This window comes from Terrapene carolina, unplaced genomic scaffold, assembly GCF_002925995.2.
Source record: "Terrapene carolina triunguis isolate 2854851 unplaced genomic scaffold, T_m_triunguis-2.0 Scaffold211, whole genome shotgun sequence".
Classification (NCBI taxonomy): Eukaryota; Metazoa; Chordata; order Testudines; family Emydidae; genus Terrapene; species Terrapene triunguis.
This window is the reverse complement of record NW_020664562.1, coordinates 23,019,252-23,037,196: the sequence shown is the minus strand read 5'-3', so window position 1 is coordinate 23,037,196 and position 17,945 is coordinate 23,019,252. Positions and strand designations below refer to the sequence as shown.

Sequence of the window (17,945 nt, the reverse complement as noted above, 5' to 3'; positions counted from 1 at the left end):
ATCGTACTCCCGAAAATTTTGAACTGTATGTACAAGTCCCGCTGGTTGTTGAGGCTAAATCTTGTGTCTTTGAACATTCCCATTGAGAATATACTACAGCTGTGGGATTTCAGGTAGCCCTATTTATTACTGGACAGTCACTACTTTTCTGTATTATCTCAGGAAGGGTCTTTTGTGCTTGTCATCTAATTAGAAAAAACAAGGAGAAAAGCTTCTGTCGGGGGAGGTGGATGGGTGTGATTGCCAATGTTTTTTGGAAGAGCAAGTGAACAGCATTCAAGAGCAATATAAGTGGTTCTCTCCACCTTGAAAGATAAAGAGCATCAACCTCCAATGAACCACAGCATGAAGGTTTTAACCTGCATTCTTGCTCTGAAACTTACCTTTCCTCACAGTAGAACAGACTATTCTCAATTTTAAAGAGAAATGTCTTACAAAACAAAACTGGTTGGGGCACAGGTAAAGTGTACTTAATATTTGCTTTTCAAGTACACTAAACTATAGTGATAAGCTAGCTACTATGACCACAGGTTTAAAGCTACTCTGAAGGAAGAAAAAAACCAAAACAAAAAAAACCTTAATGCTGAGCAAGTCACATAACTTAGTGAGACTAATCTTAGCTGTTGGAAGAGGTCTGTGAGGTTAGTTCTTAGAATTCACCTAGATCAGTTTAGTCAGTCAATATTAAGGGGTCAGTTTGACAGCTGCAGAGACAGCACCACACTCAAAAACCATAGGGATGCAGAAAAGGCATAAAATTCCTTTGTAGAAACCTCCTGCGGCCATTTTGGGAGCTTAAAAGGCCATGTATGAAAATGCATCACATTTTGCTCTGCTAGACAAACAGTTGCTTGCAACACAAAGGCCGTAAGAATGGTGGAAGGGCAAAAATCTAAACATAGAGGCTCTGATTAGAAAGCCTGAATTATACAGAACATTAACAAGCCCAGTTTACGTTGCAGAGTTCTTGGGGGGCGGGGGGGGGGGGGAATTCACCTCTGTGCACAGACCCATTTCAGTGTGGTGATGCTGCTGGCAGAGCAAAGAACAGGGAACTTCCACACTTGTTTGCAAAGGGGCTGGTGTTCTCCACAGAGAATGGCGCAGAGGGTGGGAACTGGGAGCAGGCAAAATCTATGATTACTTCAGTGGCCTTAATATACCATGGAAATCGTGTGAAGGGGTTGCAGTCATTTCAGCCTTTAACCAAGAAAGTCTCCATGAAGTGTGTGTGGGGTGTGTGTGTGTGTGGGAGGAGGGCGCACGCCTAGGGTGGCAGAACATGTTGCAGACCTATGGCCTGGGTTCCAGGTTTGAAGGTGGATTTCACCTCTTCAAAAAGAACAGGAGTACTTGTGGCACCTTAGAGACTAACAAATTTATTTGAGCATAAGCTTTCATGGGCTACAGCCCACTTCTTCAGATGCACAGAATGGAACATATAGTAAGGAGATATATACACATACATACAAAGCATGAAACGCCTACATTTTACCTGCAGAGTCCACCTGTTGAGTGAAATTTGCCCACAAAGTCAGGACTTTTTGAGCGTGTGTATCTTGTGCTGTATTACAGTTATATCCCATGCTGTGTCAAATAACGTAAATAGATATATACATAGAACGGGGGCAGTATAATGTATTTGGAAAAAGTCATCAATTCATCTACCTCAGTGTTTCCCAAACTTGGGACGCCGCTTGTGTAGGGAAAGCCCCTGGCGGGCCGGGCCCGTTTGTTTACCTGCCGCGTCTGCAGGTCCGGCCGATCGCGGCTCCCACTAGCCGCGGTTCGCTGCTCCAGGCCAATGGGAGCTGCTGGAAGCGGCATGGGCCGAGGGACATACTAGCTACTGCTTCCCGCAGCCCCAGGCCAATGGGGGCTGCGGGAAGCAGTAGCTAGTATGTCCCTCGGCCCATGCCGCTTCCAGCAGCTCCCATTGGCCTGGAGCAGCGAACCGCGGCTAGTGGGAGCCGCGATCAGCCGGACCTGCGGACGCGGCAGGTAAACAAATGGGCCCGGCCCGCCAGGGGCTTTCCCTACACAAGCGGCGTCCCAAGTTTGGAAAACACCGATCTACCTAGTTGTGAAAAAACTGATTCGTAAAGGCCTATCTGCACTTTAAGTGGCAGAATCCCATAACATGGATTGGACAAACCCAAACATTTCCAGTACTTAACTATGGTATTTCCAAAGCTAAATAGGACTAATAATGGAACACTGGGGGGAGAGGGAGACCCTGTCTACAGACTTGGTACATTGTAATAAGGCACATAATATATTGTGGCTGCACTGGTAGGCCACCGGTGCTTACTTCAGTTCTATTGCGAGGTTTGATTTCCAACAGTAACTGCCCCCAAGCACCAGAGACTTGAGCTACCGCTATCTGAACTCTATTTGCAGAAAGAAACCCCTGAACAAGCAAACTCATGCAGGGGTCAGTCATACATTTTGCTAAGATTGTGATAGCATGCCAGTTACATGCTTTTAAGTAGCAGCATCTGCAGGCACCTGTGTCTGGGTGACAGCCAACTGGGGCCAGTTGGTAGAAAATATAGAAGTGGCCAAAACCTTGCTCCATCCCAAACCTTGAACTCGAGTCTGGATAAGCAGCCTCTCCTTAGGATCTTTCTATCCTCCAAAACTAGCCGATTCTGCATTGCGTATGAAGCAGTCACTTTAAAAAACCTGGCAGATAGCTTCACATCTTGGGGCTGCCATTCTGGATTCACTTCTTTGAGCAATAAACATGGTTTTGGAAGCTTCAAGTCCCAAAGCCTATTTGAACTTGTTAAAAATGTGAATGTTCCTATTTGACCCTAAATGACCTGAAGTGAAATGGCAGTGCACTAACCTACTGCAAAACCTGGACTTTTCCTCAATAGAAGAAGAAAAATTAGCAAGTTTTAATTGTAAAACAGAAAACATTCCAATACAATTTGTTGGTTTTTAACTGAAGAAAGTCAAAAATAATTTGACTTGTACTATCATTGAATTTCATTCTTTTCTAGAAAGGAGCGATTGTTAGAAAACTGAAATCCTTAAAAAAAACCCTACTGTTCAAGAGATAACCTTGAGGGTATCGCTGTCCAAAATTCAAGGCAGCGTGTAACACCAGCACTAAGGAAAGTGCTTAGATACTTACTACGCAGTAGGCTTACGAGCTATAGGTCTGTAATGCTCATTACCAAAGCATACATTGCACAGATCCTCCAGTCCTTCCCTGTGCCCAGTGAATTTGCTATGGACTGAAGGCTTACTCGGTATGTGTAAAATTTAAAATTCAGCATGACATGCCTGTGCTCCGAGGGCATCAGATGCCACAGTAGTTGGTACCAATTTGAGAACCTAAATGGATAGTACCTTTTAATTTGAGGATCTACAGAATCTTAAAGCTCTTTACAAGTATTAGTGAACCGAGGCACAGCACATCTGACAGGTAAGCCATATTCTCTAGCTTATAATTTGGGAAAATGAAACAGATAGAAATTAAGTGATCTGTCAAGGTCACGAAGTGCAGGCAAGAGCCAGGAATAAAACCTAGGTTTTCCAGTCCCATCTGTGACCAGAAGATTACCTCCTCTGGGAGGAAAGAGGGTTAGCCCTTCAAGGACAGCCCAGATTGAGTAGGGCTGGAGTTACATCGCTGGGGCATGGCACAGCCGTTGCCAGGCAGTGAAGCCCTTCTCTGTGAGGGAGGTCACCATTGGTTAAATCCCAGTCCTTCAAGTGCTGTGATTGGCTTTTCTGCCTAGAAAGGCATTAACAGGCCTCATTTTGATCTCTCTCCCCTACTCCATTTCTAGAAGACTAGGTGGTTGCTTCATGCGGTGGTTCTGTGGGGACTCTGGCCTGATCAGGCTTGGAAATACAGCAGGCTTGGTAGACCCACAAACATTAGGAGGGAGGCCTTTAATAGCTCAAGGTGACAGTAGCTTTACCCCCACTTTCACTGCTGCCTAGACAGACTGCCTATAGGAGACCAAAGTTGTAGCCACAGAACCAAAAAAGGACTGTCTCCATCTTTGCCCCCTCCATGCCATTCACAAAGCTAGTTGCATCAAGAACAGAACCTCAGTAACTGACAGTATTTGCTTACATAAGCCTTCTCATGTAAGAAGCCATGAATTAGAAACATTTTGAAAAGAGAATGCATGCTTTGTGTTAACCACAGGAACGCACCGAGAGTTTATGATTATAAACACTGTCCAAGGCTAATGGAACTTACATTTATGAATTCAGAGCAGTTGAGGGAAGACAGGCATATAATATTAACAAATCGTGTCACTGGACTTTGGTATACTCTTACCTGAAGCTGACTGCCTCATCAAGCCATGCATGAAGGAAAGAGACAGCAAAGAGATTTTCAGGTTTTAGCACAATTCAGTTGTAGCAAATGAAGGGTGCAGATATAAGCGCACACACAGATTATATTTTTAAGATACCCCCTTAATATCTCTTTGAAGCTATTAAGGAAATATCTCTAAACAATATTACAATGTCAGCCTACAGTAAATTTTAAAAGGAAAAGATGCAATGAAAAAATGATAGATTAATATTGATACTGGTAAGACTGTGATAGATTATGGCACAGAAGGGAGGCAGTCATTTCTGTTTCTTTTGAAGACTTTAGAAACCACAGTTCTAAAGCAGTCAAGAACTGTACTTCATGTTCGACATAAAGATGCTTGCCTAGCAGAGTCAAGCCACTCAGTAGTGATTACTAATACCATTCTATAGTCTGGAAATGGGATCAAAGCATGGGCACTCTTTTGGTTCAAGGTAGGAAAACAGATTATTCATATTAAATCCATATAGGAAAAAAATCAATACTGGATTATGCAAATCTTATTACAACAGGAACAGTCTGAAGAAATCAAAGCCCTTTTTTGTTCTGGAACCTGAGTAAGATTTCCTGATTATAAAACAGACATGATTCAAAAGAAAACTAAACTGTTACTGAAACTATATGCTAACCACTACATCTAATTAGAGCAGAGAACGTCTAACATGGTAAGTGAATATTGTAAGAGAATCTAACAGAAAGCTACCATTTTAGCAGCCTTATGAGGCAGATTTAGGCTTAAAAAAAACAAAACAAACAAAAACCAATCAGATTCCATTCCATTTTTCCAGTGGAAAAAAACAACAGGCGGTTAAGTAAAAATGTAAGAGCTATCAAGTTAAATGCTATTTAAGTTAAGCATCAGTAAAAGCAACTTAATCTGAACACATAAAATTTTAAAAAGTTTCCTTAACTCTAACTTCCCATGGTGTCTAATGGATTCTGAATTCTTAGTTCTCATCAAACTCACGACTGTTGGCCTCTGCTCCTTGCTGAAAGTAAAATACCGTTTAAGATGGCAGTCCCAACCTAGAGACAGTCACAAAAAAGAGATACTGAAACAGTGTCAGCTCTCTATAAAAATCCTCTATAAGTATCCTTTACTATACCCATTCTTTAAGTAAAGATTTAGCTTAAAGGAAATTTTGAGGTAAACATGGTACCTTAAATTGTCTAACCGTCAACAGGGAAACAGACTTAAGTCTCAATTAAAACTGAAGTTCTTCTCCTTAAAGGTGAACTATAATGCAGAAATACATTTCCACACCAAAACCCCCAAAACTTTAAAATGAAGTTAAGGTTTCAGGCACATATCAACTCAGACCAGACATTTTCCCTTTCAAGGTTAGGCAAAGCAAATGTCAGAAACCCCAAGATGTTAAGGTTGCACTTCCACAATAAGCCACACACACTCAAACCACCACAACCTGAACTCTGCAGCAGGAAAGAAGATAGACAAAATCTCATAGTTGCAGACATGAATATCAGCAATCTATCACCTAAAACAGGTCTTCACAAATATGGGCAGTCATAACACTATGGTCCAAATGGGGTTCAATTCAATTCTCTATGCATTCCACTCCAGATTTAGTTTCCACGTATGTCAAGAAAATTAGGTTTCCCTTCTGTCACTGATCTTAGGGAGATAACTAATATTATGCTTCTGCCTTTTTGAAACTCAAAGAGCAACAGACAATCTTATTTGAAAGTTATCAATTATGTTAATTACTTTCAGGCAAACATTTTACTATAATTAAAAAGGACATCACTTTAACAGGACATCTTTCATTTTTACAGTAATTTGCAGGACAATTTTCACTCAAATGCAGGATTAAATGCAAAAATCAAGGACAGATGTTTGAGGAGAGTGGTACAACCGGTCCTTAAATCAAGACACTCCATAAATGAATCCAGCAATGCATATTGCACCTTTCCTCTATTAACTGACTTTCCATGTAAAGATACCAAATGAACAAATACTCTTAATACCAATTTAAAGGAAATTGTACAGTACTTTGATTCACTGCAAATACTACATGCTTGCAACTATATTGGACAGAGTTCAGGTTGTGGTTTTTATTTCAGTGACTGCATTTCCCGTTTAACTTACTTTTTAGTTAATATTAGCAGCTGCATCCTCAAGCCAGGATATTATGCCAGGAACTTTAACTTTAATCTTAAAGTTGGTGGGAATTTACTTAGTTTTTAAGATGGTCCCCTGGTCTGTGGGACAGGAGTCTTGTTCTTTCAAACTCCAGATGGTCCACAAGAAAGGAGACCCTACCAAGCTGACCATAGGAGATGCTGAGGCAAGGGAATGTCCCCTTACTCTGCTTGCCAGTCTCCTACTAACCATGGTCTTGAAGCACTGTTCTGTGGAGAGTGTCCTAATATACCGGACTCCCGAACGTCTGCAAGACAAGAGTGCTATTCCTGCAAATGTTCAGGTCCTCAGGATCAGTGTGCCTTTCTCTCATAGATTTGGAGAGTAGCTGCCCTCCTGTCCATTCCTAATGTTTGAAGGACTGGAGATCTCTTTCCAAGGTTCACAGGAAGGGCAGATATGGCTGGTAGAAGGATTTGGGGGGGAGGAGGAGATGTCAGTAGAACCAAGGAAAACCACCCATAGAGTGGTTTGTGGGAATGAAGACTCCTTCCCTGTCTGCTCTACAGGAAAGCAGATTCCCCTTAAGAAGTAACAACCCTAGTAAGGCTTGTGGGGACTTTGGGTGGCTCAGAAACGCCCAGTGAGCTAAAGGGTTAGGAAAATTTGGTGCCACATGAGCTTTTTATGACTGGAGGCTCATCAGCCCCTCTTACCAAAGAATCTGAGGGGTTTTCCCCTTCTGCTGACTTCAGAAGTCCACACAAATGGGAGAGGGAGATGTGGCCTCCTGATATTCTCCCACCACTTGCCTCTTGCTTTCTCCCTATATAGTCCCAGATTTTAAATCTGGGGAAAGAGTTAACTGCTTATGGGCTGTCTAAGGTCTGCATTGAGTAGAGATCCGCAGTGAGCCTTAGGAGGCACTAGATCTCTGCTGGAGGAGTTCAATAACATATGTGACAGCTCTATGTCACTTTCAAACACGTCCAAAAAAAACAACCCTAGTAGCGCTATTGTTAGGGTGTCCTTAAGGAACAATTTTGAGTCACTTCACATTTTCTACAAAAATTCTGTTTCAGCCCAAGATCTAACTTACTTATTGAGGATCTGATTTTTATAGCAGGGACCAACACTGGGCTTACAATACAAACTCTGTTATACCCTAAATATGTAGTACAGTTGTGCCGCTGCTCCATACAGTCTGTCCTTTACTACTTCCTGTTCAGGTATGAACAGCCTCTCTTTCCTGTCCAGAAACTTGAAACAAATTGTATTATACAAACATTAGTAATTATCTGCATGTTGCTGGAGAACTGAAAAGAGATAGCGGTACCACAAAAAGCTAAAACCGGCAATTTTCCCAGCTGTCAGTTGATGGGGGAGGAGATGTGGAATAAAGGAAGGGAAGTGAAGACGTGATATTTGTAATGCATAAAAAAAAAAAAAACACGCAAAAATCAACACACAAAAACCAAAAGACCGACCAAGTAAAATATTTGGGGAAATTGAGGTAGCCACGACATCTCATAATAGAGCAGTAAAAAGCACAAAATTATTTCCCTACTCCAGCCCGTTAATTAGCCTTAAACCAAATAAAAAAATCTTCACCTCATCCCATTTAACTTTATGTACATTTCTATTCTGCAGCACTAGGATTTTTTTCCTAGCACATGCTCAGATTCCAGCTATGGGATTTTCTATAGCTGACACCATGAACAGTAAGTGTAACTTTTTAAAAAGGGAAAACTGCAATGCAATACATAAAATTTTAATCACAGATCTAATTAAAGAGTAGAATGAGTAAGTGTGTCTAAAAGCAAATAAGCAAACTAGAAGCTGCTGCATTGACAATCTGATGCATAGGTATTGTAGGTTAAAGACAGGAAACGCCTTGATCATGCATACTAATGCTGTGCAGCAGGAGACTTTCAAAACTTGTTTTCAAAACTTTTTGGGGTTAACCGTGAATAATACAGCACTAAACAGTGTTATAAAAATACAGCTAAGGCAAAAATTACATTTCTTGTCTCTTGTAAGCATTAAAATGCTGAACTGCATTTTTTTATTTCAAACTTACTTCCTAGCAGAGGGTTCAGTCTGATCGATCAGTGAAACAGAAGCTCCCATTGGCCCCCATTTACACTGGCCTTTAAACAGAGTTTGGCAACAAGATTTGAACATTCGCCCAGCTTAGCTGTTTGGCTGGTTAGTGTGGCCAGAGCCAAGTAGTTTAAAGACTGCATTCAGGCCCAAATTAATACATCTGGGAAGTTAATTGGAACTCAAGGCTGGCATTCTTGGAGTGAGAACCCAGCATCATCCACCATGAATGAGATACTCAGTGACAGGCATTTCTAAAAAACAATGAACATTCATTTTAAGAGACATTTAGTAAATAGAACCAACTGGCTAAACAACTAGGCCCTTTAAGAATAGGAAGTACAGACCGTTATCTACTAGCATATTCTATCTGAGGATTTTATAATGCCACTATCACCATAGTACCGAGGCACCTTCCACCTAAAACAGATTGGCAGTTATAGAATCAGAAATGTAGGGCTGGAAGGGACCTCAAGAAGTCATAGTCCATTCCCCTGCCCTCAGGTAGAACCAAGACCAGCCCTCACAGCCCTTTGTCTAATCTATTCTGAAATACCTCCAATGACTAGGATGCTACAACCTACCTTAACGAAGTCTCTAGAGGACTTCATAGGGTGTCTGGCTGTTCTCTCCTTTTGGGGGTATAAAATGGTTTCTGGAGTAGAGTTTGTTTGGGGACGGGGGGGGGGGGAGAAGAGTGGCAAGGGGCAGATTGACACAATGCTAGCACTTTCTCTCTCATTATGTTAGAAAGCCCCCCCCCCCCCCCCCAAAAGAGGAAGGCTTTACAGCATTTCCTCAAGGTGGGAAGACTCTGGATTTGTTTAATTCCTTCTGGAAGTTTGTTCCATAGCCAGATCCCCTTGACTAAGAATAGTGTGTCCTAGCACTCCCATGTTTCATGCTGGGCTTAGTGATCTGTACTATCCCAGAGGAACACGACCGCCTTATTGGTTCATTGAATGAAATTCAGTTTTTCATGTACCCGGGGCTTGATCCATTAATTGCTTTGGCAGTTAGGAAAAAAAACAACAACCCACAACAACAACAACTTTGAACTGCAACAAACTGAATGGGAGCCAGTATGACACTAGAGCTTGAGTTGCTGTGAACACATCAAGCCCGTAACATGGAGGCAACAGACATTCTGAAGCAGCTGGAGCCTGTGCACTGTTTCCACATTCAGCTTCCTATCAACATGACAGGTTCTCTTTAAAAATGCAAAGATGCTCTGGATTGAGATAATTTCAGTTTACTTGTGAACAGTGGGAGTGAAAAGGGTAACAGTGATAATGGAACTGCAACCATGATGAATGGTAAAGATATGCAGTTAACCCCTTAGGCCTGTGATTACCAGTGTGATAACCATTGCTAACTGCTCAATTCTCCAATTTCTGAAGGATGATCCAAAAGTAATTTTCTTTTCTAAACTACCAATTTGAAACAAATGCATAGTGATAACAGTGGAATACAAACTGAAATACTAATACAAAATGAACTTTGCTGCCCATATCACTAGACAGTTCAAACCATAGCAACGCGTCATAAGCGAACAGCAAAACAGTAGCAACAAGTTTCCAAGATTGAGTCATTTCAGGCTTATTTTTATAGCACCTATTTAGTACATTTGGCCTTTTCATTTTGTATTCTCAGGTTCTGGAAATCAGTCTTGAAATAAAGAATGCTTTCCAGTGGCTGTACAGATGATGGCAGGAATCATGCAATTGTCTGTAAATTAATTAAAAACATGACATTTTATGTAAATTTTAATGCATTAAAAAAAAATAATCTCATCTCCAGTTGCCTTCTAGTTTTGTATTTCAGATTGTTCTGCATTTGTTTTTACAACTATGAATACGAGATTTTTTTTTTTTTATAGAAAGTGGTTTTAAAGCTTTATCAGTTATCAAGGGCTCAAGAGCCAAAAGGAAACAAGATGCTAACTGTGTGCTCTGTATCAGCTTTACCAAAGCCTAGGCTGCTGTATTGTAAACGTGACAAAGATTAAAACTAGCGACAAATGTTCAGACCAGAAGGTTTCCAGTGAATCAGAACAGGAAACCAATAAAGCGATCAATGGGAGGTCATGACTTCTTGATCACTGCACTACATGGCTGAAAACTATGGTTTTGATCTAGTGCCATATAATCTAATTAAACTTTGAAATTCTATAGCAAATATATGATTGAAATAGTAGCAAAACAGTGTTGAGAAAGATATACTTTACTTTTAACCTGCCCCTATTCATAAAAAAGTATCTGGTCATTACAAACCAAATTTAGTTCATTAATTTTCCTAAAATCTGAAAAAATCTGTTGTAATAAAACAATGACTTTAAAAAAGTTTTCACCTGGGAAGGTGCTATAAAGTAACTAGTTGGTAGGTGGAAGGAAAATTCCCAGAATCTTTTCCTACAAGAGGTTCTAATGCAAGTGTTTATTTGAAGTAAGGAAATGGCAACAAAAAAAAATTTTTTTTTTTTTTTTTAAATGAGAAGTACGTGTGGCACCTTAGAGACTAACAAATTTGGGCATAAGCTTTCTGGGCTAAAGCCCAAATATTTTAGAACAGCATTATGACCACACTGCAAGTGCTGTGACACTTTGACCAGGGAACTATCTAAACATCTCTACTCCCTCTTCCTGATAGCTGGCACCTATAAATAAAATTACTGAAACCTCAAGTATTAACCAGAAGGTACTGGTTGGCACAGAGGCTGAGTATGTACATGTTATGGGCATAGATACTGCTGTTACAAGAAACGATCACTTCACACTTTTGCTGTCTTTTTAAAGCCAGAGTTAACCCTGTATTCTTAAATTGGCTAGGACACAATTGCTTCCTACCCCAAATAAGAGTTCTACCCACCATGGTCGCATCACTATGATCACGGCCAGTCAGAATTTTAGGAGAGTAACTGAGAGGATTCTTTGGGATAGGAGAGCAAGCATACATCATTCAGTGGTGTGCAGCCTCACTGCCCTCAGCTTTTTGCTAAAGTGGAACCCTGCTGTTGGTGCTGGGATATGTTGTACAATTTCCAACGTCTCATGTATGTTTTACGTTATGTTTTACAAGGGAAAACTGCTCAAATAAACTAGGTTAACTGGGCCTACTAGTCACTGGAAGGTTGTGTACATTCCAGTGAATTATAAACACTTTCAAAGGGGTAGCCGTGTTAGTCTGGATCTGTAAAAGCAGCAAAGAGTCCTGTGGCACCTTATAGACTAACAGACATACCCACTGGAAGAAGTGGGTATTCACCCACGAAAGCTCATGCTCCAATACGTCGGTTAGTCTATAAGGTGCCACAGGACACTGCTGTATAAACACTTTGTGATCTCTGCCACAACCCCATGAAAATTGGAAGTTAACTTTTTTTTCTTTATATAAACACCCCTGCCCACCTCTACTCCTTCCTCCTACCCCGCTCCCAAGAGAATTCATGCAGAAAGTTTAGGTGACTTGACTAAGGCAAAAGAAGCAATCAGTATTAATGGTAGCATTAGAATGCAGGACTCTCACATTCTTAGACCCATGCTTAGTTCACAAGACCATGTGGCTTCATGCCATTGAGTTGCCTTTATTTGTGGTCAGACCACAGTGGCTAGTTATGGGAGATGGCTCAGCTGCAGGAGGGATTTTACAGTAGCCCTAATGATGGCAGCTGCCTCGGCAGTACCACTCTCTAGTGAGCTATACACACACAAGAGTCTGTAAAAACTGGGGAGTAGAAAGCTCACAACTGGAGTAGGCCTAATTGGTGGAAAGTGGGTAAAGGTTCATAAGTTGTCCCAATGGACTGTTACATAGAATTGTTTTAAAAAAAGATGCAAAAAAGAAACAAAGATGGACTTAATTTAAACAAAGGTCTACTGATACCACTTAAAGAGTGTGTTAAGATCATATTTGGTAAACAAGAGGAGTGTGGAACCAAAATTTAGGCCTAACTGGTGGACAAAATCATGAGAGGATGGGCTATTCTGCTGATCACCCTTGTGTGGCCCTTAAAGAGAAACTCTGAGGTGAAAAGGGGCAGGACTATCACCATTACTACAGGCACAGCAGAAGCATTTCTCATTGTGACACCCAGATTTCAGCACACCACTGGCAATACCTAACCATCAGTGCTGCAAGGATCCCAGCCAGATACAAGAAAGATCAAGGTCTTCTCCCTTGTCCTCCTTTCCGCCCTTCCCCCACCACCGTTTTCCTCTGGTCCCAACTCTGCTGGCTTTTCACTTGATCCTGATATCAATTGTAGTAATAGCAGCAGCATAACAAGATGAGAAAGCCCATCTAGCTCGGCTCAGCCTAAGAAGAACCAATGAAGAAAAGGAACCTGACCAGACCAACCAAATGTTGCCCCTAACTAGGGAGGTGAGGCTGGGTCCAGAAGAATAACTATCCTGGACAACCTGCCAACCCAAAGCATCCTTCCATGATGGAATAACCCAAAATCAACAAAAGCCTCATTTCACCCATATTTTACTATCCTCTCTTCCCCTTCCCCCCCCCACACTTTTGGTGTTTGTTCTGTTGAAAGTAGAAAAGTGACTAATCAATCATTCCCAACTCAAAACTGAACAGAACAAATCCTTTCTTCCCCACCAAGGGCTGCTTGATTGAATCAGAGACTAACCAATATTCCTCTCTAAAAAGAGACTGATTGAGTAAGATTTTGATTGATTAACAATTTGGGTTTCAATGCTTTAGCCTTGTTTTGATTCTTTACCTTGCGTGTCTCAACCAATAATATTCTAACCTTTGACATGTCCTAGTTTGTTTGCCAAGGTATAAGCAGGCATCTGTACTTGGAACCCTGAATTTGTTTAAAAAAACAACAACAACTGTTAATGCTGTACAGTGACAGGGGCATGTTACCACCTTTGACTATTTGGGCCCATATATTCCATCAACAGTAATAAAACAGGTCCCCTTTTCCTCCCCGCAAAACAAAGCAAAAATCAATGGATATTGGGCCGTGGTTTCCCTGGATACCAAAAAGGACCACCTTGGGATCCATAGATAGTACAAAGAATAATCTGATATTCGGAGGATTCGGTAAGAAAATTTTAACCCCCAGATATTCACATTAGTTTACATCGTATTAGGATTTCAAGGGTCTTTTTGCATTTTTTTTCCCTTGCATGGTGAAATCCATGATTCTCCTTCGTATTTCTCCGCTCTCACTGTTTTGGATGGGGAGGAATGGTAGAAAGCCATGGGCCCAAATCCCAGCTAGGTGTAAAGCTACCATAAATGGTATACTTCACAACTTGGATCTGTACTTTAGAGGTAGGAAGTGAGCCCTATCAATCCCTACTGAAGGATCAAGTTAAGAAGACCTGAATAGTGATGTTGCAATTTGAGCTGCAGCACTCTCTCATTGCCCCTTGGTTGGGAAGACAGAAAACTAACTTGAGATGCAGCCTCCTGAAATCACTATTCAGGTCCTCCAAGAATATGCTGAGAACACCAATCAGAAGGGGGCAGTGAGGAATTCAATCTAAATTTTTTTTTTATAAAGCAAAAATTACTACAAAGTTCATTAATTTTAAAGCAATTAGCAAAACAATAAGAGGCCAGTGTTTTGCTACCTCTAAATACTAGTCTAAAAAGTGTTGTGTTGCTTATTGAGATGACTGAGCAGCCTGCTCAAAAAACCGTTTTAAAATTTGTGTTTTTGACTTGTAAATTACAAAGTGTCCTCACCTTATCAACTTTCAGACTGCTGTCTTGAGCAAAACAGAGGAAGCTCAAAATACAGCAGAAATTTAAGATGATGGTTTCAATTTAGCAATATTATGCTAAGAACATGTAATACTGTAACAAATGGCACTTGTCATGCATTTACAACACACATAACGAACTCCCTCCATTAGATGCTGTCCCTCAGTGAAGGAGGAATATTAGCAGAGTGCTATCTGGAAGTATACACTGCTTCTGTCTATCTTTAACTGTTCAACAGCTAAAAAGATTTCTGTATCTGTGGCTGTTAATTCAGAAAGCCATATAAAAAAACAGTAAAGAAAAATATTAATAAGAGAACTACATCTCCCAAAAATGACACTCAGTGGATAAAGGGTTTGTGAAAGTGGGACTTTGTACTTAAGCTATAGCATTCCTATATCAGCTTTAGAGGAGTCTTCAGAGGGAACAACTGATGTTAAATGGAACAAGATTAATTTTTAAAGGTAATCTGTGTGCCAAAAAAAGGGTTTACCAGAAAATATTTTACAACCTACACAATCATGACAATTCCTCAGTACTTTTCCTTAACTCATTCAGTAAGTAGCTCCATGTTAAATTGATGAGAACCCAGTTTGGTTTTTTTAACATTACATTTTTTGCATTATATAACCCACAGGACTGTATCTTCTCTTCTGCATGTACACAGCGTCTACGATGCAGAAGAGAACTGCAATATGCACAAGAATTCAGATGTTTTTTGACTTGCCAAGATAGCTTTGATAGTCCCCGATATACAATACTCAAGGACTGGTGTACTCCCCTGCAAAGTGGACCTAGATTCCTCAGCTCTCTGATGTGGTAGATTGAAAAGTCTGTGGCTACTTAATTTCAAAGTTAAAAAAAGGAGGCTTCTAAAAATAAAACAAGCACATTAAACTTGTGTTTTACTATTAAATCTAATCTGAAATTGCCAGCAGTGAAACAGTTAATGTTGGCACCTAAACTGACATCTTTACATTTCAGTCACATTGAGATTAACAGAGCAGTCTATACTGCTCCAGTACATGGTTTCATGTGTCTGCAGACTCAGGAAGAGACCACCACATCAGTTTATACTGCTCACATTTGTAAGGTTTTCCTTCAACCATGAGGAACAGAAGGTATTTTTTGTAAAGAAAAGTTAGATTCAGGAGCATAATTCCAAGGTAGACTCTGTGGCCGTAGTTACATAGTACAGAGCCCTGATTATTATGGAATCAACCTCAGTTTTTCTGCCAAGTGTACCTTAGATGCCAATTTGTGTTAATGATGATGTGGACAGCTAAGACCACTAACTTTCATAAATACAGTGTCTTAGTTCTACAGTAATGCTGTTGCCTCAATTATCTGGTTATGTCAAAAGCAGTACTAAAATTCCCAGCTTCAAAATACATGATTTCAGCAAGGGCAGAATAAGAGTTAGAGACAGAACTATAATACTGCTTCTTCATCTTTGGTTTATTGTTTAGAGAATGGGACACTATCTACACCTTCGACCTTGGTAACAATCTTTATAATTATCTAGTTTGTAAAATGTCCCTGATTCTCAAGGACATAAAACTAAAGGGCACAGTTACTAAAGAACAAAACTTTTAAAATGCATTTTTATACACACACAGTAGACAAAGCTGCAGTGTTAGATTGGGTGCTTGCAAACCACATGACCTCACGAATGCTATCTTATCACATCACAGGTTCCTCAGACTGACCACAACCACTTAAATCAGACTCCGCCAGCATAGAGGCTCTATCTTTGACATGTACTAGTAAAGCAACAGCATTTTTAGCTGGCCAGCAGCCTTGCAAGAGCTCTGCTTGTGGGAGGGCAAATCTGATGGTCTCTTGTCCAACTGTGTTTGCAAGATATGATACAAGAAAAGCACATGATTTATTGCACTATAAACTTCAACCACAAGTTGAAATGCTTACTCTTTGTAAATCTGAGGGTTAACATATTTCCTTTTAGTGACAGCATTTGTTATCGAGCAGAAAAACATTTAAACGCAGCCACTTATTTTGAAAGCATTCATCTATAGTAAACAAAAAAAATCAAACAATTAACATTAAATTATATTTAGAAGGTGAATACTTAATGCAAACAAATTTTACTTGGTTTTGTTTAGAAACATTAATTGGAATCTTAAGCGTTAATAAAAAGATTGTAACAGTCCAAACTTAGATACTATAGTAATGGGTGCAAATTTACAGATTACTGAAAAAACCATTGAAAACAAGAACTGGACCAATATCACTGTGCCTGGTGCGGGGCTGATAATCTTATGACAATGGCAGTGAAGAAACTAGAACTGCCAGGAGACATACATGCAAAGCTGACAGCATATATCTACTGTACACATCCCAGGGTGCCCAAAATTACAAACCAACCAACCAACCTTGTATAATATACAAGGCAAGTAGTATACCCAAATGTCATCTTCAATGGAAGGGAGATTCAATCAGTGAGACTGATCATCTAGGCTGACACTCATTTAAAGCAGTACGTAGACTGAGAACATATTACGGGATAACTTTTTACCTATACCTATCCTATCTCAGAACTGGAAGGGACCTTGAAAGGTCATTGAGTCCAGTCCCCTGCCTTCACTAGCAGGACCAAGTACTGATTTTGCCCCAGATCCCTAAGTGGCCCCCTCAAGGATTGAACTCACAACCCTGGGTTCAGCAGGCCAGTGCTCAAACCACTGAGCTATCCCTCCCCGGACTTATTATACTCCTGTGATGTTCCCCTCTGGTGTTGTCTGGGCCAGTGATCTGCTGGGTCACTCCAATCCTTGACTCTGGGAGCCAGCTTTACTCTGCTCTGCTGTAGAACCCCCACTCCAGGGCTGTTCATGCACAGCCTCTGGCATGTAAGCTGCTCCCAGTTACTTGCAAGCAAATGACACTAGCCAATATTCTCTGATCCCAGAAACAACCTTAGGCCTTGGCTACACTGGCGGTGTACAGCGCTGCAACTTGCTGCGCTCAGGGGTGTGAAAAAACACCCCTGAGCGCAGCAGTACAGCACTGTAAAGCGCCAGTTTAATCAGAGCCTGCAGTGCTGCACGCTCGCTCGCAGCGCTGCAAGCTATTCCCCTCAGAGAGGTGGAGTACATACAGCGCTGCAAGAGTTCTCTCGCAGCACTGGCGGCACGACTACACTCGTGCTTCACAGCGCTGCTGTGGCAGTGCTGTGAAGTCCCTAGTATAGCCAAGGCCCTAGGAACCTCTGTCTTGCAGTGTCCAGTTATATAAGCTTGCAGAGTCCAGTGGGTATAAGTTTGTCAATTTAACAAAGAAATTGATATGTACCAGGCTTGTTATCCCAAAGGGAGCCTCTGACACGCTTCATACCAAACGCACTGCTTCAGGTAGAACAAAAACAGATTAGCTATAAAGATTGACTTATACATTTGGTAAATTGAATTAAAAGCGAAACCCATTCTAAGCTGATCTTAACACTTTCAATGTCCTTAAAAACGGAGATGCTTCTCACCACAGGCTGGCTGGTTACTTTTCAGTCAGGCTCTCTCCTTTGATCAGCGTTTCAGTGGCTTGGTGGTGGTGGTGTCTGTAGATGTAGGTGGAAGAGAGAGAGAGCATGGCAAAATGTCTCTCCCTTTTATCATGTCCTTTCTTTCCTCTTGGCTTTGCCCTCCCCCC

General features: G+C 40.9%; 1 protein-coding gene across 4 annotated transcripts in view; it reads right to left on the bottom strand.

Moving 5' to 3' along the window:
* LOC113404956 (ecotropic viral integration site 5 protein homolog) overlaps positions 1–17,945 on the bottom strand; it is a 134,085-nt gene that overhangs the window by 879 nt on the left and 115,261 nt on the right. The gene's annotated exons all lie outside the window — the stretch shown is intronic.